Raw genomic sequence first — 5,954 nt, forward strand, 5'->3', positions numbered from 1 at the left:
GGAGGACGTTGTTGTTTTGTTTTTTCAAGGCAGGGTTTCTCTGTGTAGTCCTGGCTGTTGTGGAACTTGCCCTGTAGACCAGGCTGACCTCGAATTCTGCTATGCCTGTCTCTGCCTCCTGAGTGTGGGGATTCAAGGTGTGTGCCACCACTGCCAGGCTCTCTGGCTTATTTCACCATCTATTAGACAGTTTTACAAGATGGCACTACTTATGAACAGTAGTACCCTCCCAGAATGCCTTACTCTCAAAACGAGCTCTCTCTGATGTACCAGGCAACCTGCATCAGCCACAGGCCTAACTCTGTCCTGGGTTATACTGCCGGACACGGATAAGTGGTTCCCAAAGGATCTGTGTGGCTATAACCTAAAGAAAAGCGTGAGAGATGGCTTTCTAGGAGGCTATGATATGATGTAATACCAGAAAGAGGAGAATGGACACGGTGTTTACACAATTCAACTACAAGGGATGTCTCTCTCTTTGATGCAGAGGAGGGGGCGTGAAATTAGGCACTGTTAATCCTGAGATTTGCAAGAGAAAACAGCCCCACAGTTTTGGGTCAATTTGAAGCAAGCTTTAATTAAGTACTAAATACTGGGCAGGGAGATGGACTCTGACCAAGTCCACTCACTAGAATCTCAAGTGGCAACGAGACATGTGTTGGAGGGGCTTTTTAAGGACAGAACCACACGGCCATCATATTCTTCACATGGCGTCATTATTTTCCAACAACTACCACTCCCAGCATTCCAGAAAGCTATCTGGTCCTTGGGCACGTGGAGCCTGCTGGTTAACTCTGGCTCTTACAGTGCTGCTCTCAGCTACTGCTCCAGCACCATGCTTGTCTCTTCTGAAACTGTAAGCCAGCCCCCAATTAAATGCTTTCTTTTCTAAGAGTTGCCTAGGCCATGGTGTCTCTCCACAGCAATAGAACACTAAGATAGAAGGCTCTCCAAAGGATACTTCTACCAAGTGGGTGCTGTTCACAACCCTATCTGTTGTCTCTGAAGGGACAGCCCGGCCTCAGGAGGATGCACACCACGGCCACAGGCACTCTCAGATCCATAATTACACATGCTGGTCTAACCTCAGCTAGTCCTGTTGTTTGAAACTTTCACGTTTTCATTGGAAGAGACAAGGCTAACCAAGGATATTCGCCCAACTGCTTCTACAGAAGTCCTGATGTGCTGTGAGACCCAAGAGAAAGCAATGCATGAGTTAGACACACCGAGGCTCTGTGCCTTCACCAAGGTTGGTATGAGGTGGCACACACCTCCTGCTTGCTGAATGGGTGCAGTGGGCTATGCGCTGATAACAAGGGAGCCCCCTGCTGACCGTGCTTACAGACACCTGGAAGGTGTGCCGTTTAGCTGTCCCTGTCAATGCTGTGATAGTGTGTGGCTAATCAAACAATAATAGGCACTACTGTGAAGGTATTATGTACACAGTTTACATTATTGAAAGACTATATTCTGCTAGGTGTCGTTGGAATATTGGTGGCTGGTTAGAGGTACTGTCTGCCGCCGCCTGGCAGCTTTCTCTAAGGTCAACAATGGAAACTCCCTCCCTCCCCAGGAGATTTCCTACTCTCTACCTGTCTTTATCTGGAGAAGGTCCCTGGGCCTGAAGGACTGATCTTATCTAAAGCTGTCTGTAAACCAGAGGACTGATTCAACTTTAGCTTGACCCTTGGCACAGATCCCTGCTGAGAAGTCTTGTGCTAGGGGCTCTGCTATAGGACCCGACTGCCACATACTAAGCCTTGTGATAGGAGTGTGCCACTTAATGCAAATTAGGGTTTGTCGCCAGGCTCCCCAATCCTATCTATTCCTCAGACTCTGAAATAAAACTGAGTTGATTCACCGACATCTGTCTCTTGGAGAGCCGTCTCCTTTCATGCTCATGAGCCACATATAAAGCTTTCTGTCGTCCCTTGTGCCTCTTTCCTCTCACTTCATACCTGTAATTCTAGAACTTGGGAGGCTGAGGCAGGCTTACCACAAACTTAAGACCAACTTGGGCTACAGAGTGAAAACCTGTCTCTAATGTTACCCTAGTCAATGTATGGCTAGGTCTGGCCAGCTGAAGGCCTTAAAGGGAAGAGAGACTTCTTTTCCTGAGGAAGACTTGTCCTTGAGGCTGCAACAGGCAAGTTTCTGGTTTTCCACCTACAGGTTTTGATATTGCCAACTTCCATCATTATTAAAGTCAAAGCCTTGATCTAAACCTCTTTGTGTTTACATATGTGCTTCTCCGGGGACCTAGACTTATGTGAGGAGACAGCACCGGCAGGGCCTGGGTGCTACAGGTTGAGGAGATCTTCTATGTAGTGCTTAACAGTGTAAGCCTAGGGCGTTCTTGTTCAGATCCAAATCTTAGAGTCATTTATTCTAACTGCTCCATGACTTTTGATCAAGCCCTACACCTGTAAGCCTGTTTCCTCCACTGTAAAATGTAGATTGCTATCTCCCTCCTAGAGACACTGCCAGAGGGTCAAAGAGGTACGTGATTTGCTCAGGAATACACAGCTGGTAGTTAGGAAGCCTGTGTTTAACCTCAGCTCCATCCGTGCAGCTTCATGCCCCTTAGCTCTCGGTTCCTTAACACTTTTGTTACAGACACCATACATTGTTATATTTTCTGCAAGATAACAGAGATGTCTTTTAACTGTATAGCTTTGGCTCGGTCCCAAGGTTCCATTCCGCTTGGTGGTGACGCACTGACTTCCAAGACAGCATTTCCTAAACTTCCCATGCGAGGCACCTTCCCCTTAGTTTCTGCAAGTCCCAGCTTCACCTGTCTCCACTTACCCGACCCTGGGAAAGCTGCGGACCCTCCAGCCAGAGTCTTCTCACTTTCCAGATGGGGACTTTGCTAAACGGACACTACATGGAGGTATTCTGCTATACTCACTACACGCAGGTGTCTTGCTAAACTCACTTCACACAGGTGCCTTGTTAAACTCACTACACGCAGGTGTCTTGCTATACTCACTATACACAGGCGTTTTTCTATACTTACCCAAGCAGGTACTCTCTCACCACACTTAGTCACTCAGCATCTATCCATTTATTAGCAATGATTTCAATTAATTGGCGAACAGGAAGGATGGATTTAGCCCTGACTTCCATAAAGGCAAACTAGAATCCCACCATTTCCCATGTAAACCCCGCAATTGGCTGCTGCAGTACCCTAGCAGGTCCATATACAGCATGCATACGTTGGTATACTGCCATCTAGTGGACCACATGCAAGTTACACAAAGAGGGACCTGCAGACAGAGAACAAATGTGTTTCAACTATAAAATTAGAAGCGAACAACATAGTAAACTACCAGTTCATATCTTAGGATCTCTCAAGATCTTTACGGTCATTGATTTGGACTGAGCTCTGCGCTAAACTTTAAACACTACCAAGCCAAGCATAGCTCCAACCCTCTGAGAAAGCAGGGGAGTTAAGGGATCCCTCTAGGCGGCAGACGTTCACTCTACAACCAATCTTCTTCCTTCCTGTTTTCCTTCTACCAAGTGTTCCATGCGCGTGTTAGCAGTAGAGTGCTCTGAACCTCTTCTCAGCACGAAGGCTGCCCAATCCATGTGCTCAGGACGCTGTGCGTTTTGTTCACTTTTTACTATCTCTACTTTGTTTTAAGCAAACTAAGACCTAAGATTCACATCTTTTCCTGCTCTGCTCCATTTGGAGCCTCCATACTTTGCTCTGGGTTAGAACCAGAACCTAAGGGGAGCTATTCACGTAGGGGTTTGTTTCCTAGGCTCTGATCTTTACCTATCTGAGGGATGGCTTTCCATTCTGTTTATATGACCACCAACAGTGATCGCTGTAGGCTTGGAAATACACTGAACATTTTACAGGGATCCTCTCATTTAATCCCATGAACTATTCCCGTCTGGAGTAAATACACGCGACTCTCAACCTCCTGCCTCTCTGTAATCACACCCTGGATGGAGACAGGGATCCAGTCCTCAGGATTACATGTTACTAATACAACAGTCCCTGCTTGCTAAGAATGCTGAGCGGAGGAAACCACTGTTGAGAAACAGGCCAGGGAGAGCACAAGGCTTGTTAAGTCGTTAAGTCTCAAGTTAACCCCAAGGCAGATGCAAATGCTCCCCACTCCAGCCAGATAAAAACAGTATTCAGTAATCACCGTCATCGTTCTGTTTTTCTGTCCTTTACTTAAGCGCACGGCTCTCAGTACTTTCTCTGAGTCTTGGTTTGCTGTGACCCTCTTTCCAAGTCTCGGAATTTTCTAATTCTCCCGTGGCTTTTCCTTTCACCCACTAATCCTTTAGCAGAATGTTTTCATTTCCACATGCACGGATTTCCCCCTTCATTCTGCTGCTGACTTCCCACTTAGCTCCACGATGGTCAGAGGAGGGCTCTGGGGATCAGTTTTGCTCAGGCTGGATGCCTCCAGAGAGCATGGGCAATTCTGGGTCGAGATGTTACTATTAATCTAGAAAGCCGGAAGAAGCAAGTGCTCTAAAGATGTGACTGTTAATGCACCAGCATCAGTCGTATGAGCTAGGAGAGGGGACATTCAGTCACCGTCTGTGGCTTGCATAGCACCCTGGATCCATGCTCTGAGTAGGGGCTGTTCTTGTTCTCATCCTAACTCCATCAGTGACAAAGTAGCCTTGTCAAAATGACAGTCCAGTGTTAGGGCCAGGTCAGCCCTCTCATTATAACAGGATTTCCAGGGATAGAAATATTGGAAAGTTATGAGATGCATAATTCACTGTTGCACAAAACTGCCCTATAGGCAACTAACATCCGTAGCTCTTACCCTGTCTAGGAGGCACCAGCTAACGAGACCCCCTGGAGAGTCTAAATCCAACTCCTGAGCCACGTTAAAACAGTTGCACACTAAGAGCGAAGCAGCCTTCGCCCTTGCAGAATCATCTACCCAGTTTGTACTTGCATGAATTAACTTCGTCCCTTAAGAATAAATAAATAAATACATACATACCTGTCGGGATAAAAGGCTATTTGGCCTATCTGTTATGGGAATGATGCTAAGAGCCACCAAGTGTCTGTCGTCTTCTACCTAAAGATCCACATGAGGAATATGGCCCACTTCCTCCATTTTAACAACCTCTCATTAAAGGCATTGGCATGCCTACTAAATAGCTGTTTTCCCAGACTGCCTTGCAGCTGGCTGACAGCATGTTCATCCAGTAGAAGCCACGTCAGCAGTGATTCCTGAGCCCTTTTTTCAATAGGACTGAATGCCTGTCCTCTTTCCAAACTTAAAAACAAATGTCATTTTCAGCTATAACTGTGATTTGGGGGCTGTCAGAAAACTATGGGGACAGTGTCCCTAGGGGGAAGAAATTACATGTGTAACGCCATCCTCTAAAAAGCATTGAGGAAATGTTTCTTCTTTTCTTACTAAGGACAAAATAATTATTTTTAAGGAGTGTTTCTTGTTTCTCAAAGGAAAACACTAAAATCTGGGTTTTACTCTGAAATGACCTGTTGGACATACTGTCAATGTCTTCCTCGAAGCTCAAGATAAACTCTGGTTTCCCTGCCCTTCCAAACAACCGAGGATGCTGTTTGAAAACTGGGGAGAGGGCTGACAGGTGGCCCCAGAACCTCCAGCCCGGCCTTTACAGGAGCCAGGAGGCTTTGACACTTGGGGGTGCGGGGGTCCCACTACTGTGAAGCTATGAAGATCATTACACTATGCCAAAGTTAGCACGGCTGTATTTGGCCTGCAGGTATATTTAATTTGACTTCATATGTAGTTTTCTCCCATTTAAATTTAGCATATGTATTTAAAGGTCCGATTTCATATAAACTCTCCATTTCTCTTAAAAACCTGAAAGGCCTGCAGCATGGTCCCACACCCGAGAGTGACAACCAAGGGCTAGAAATGCAAAGCTTCTTGTCCACTTAGATGGGACATGGACTTAACAGCTCTTATCTGACT

This window comes from Microtus pennsylvanicus, chromosome 11 (genome assembly GCF_037038515.1).
Source record: "Microtus pennsylvanicus isolate mMicPen1 chromosome 11, mMicPen1.hap1, whole genome shotgun sequence".
NCBI lineage: Eukaryota > Metazoa > Chordata > Mammalia > Rodentia > Cricetidae > Microtus > Microtus pennsylvanicus.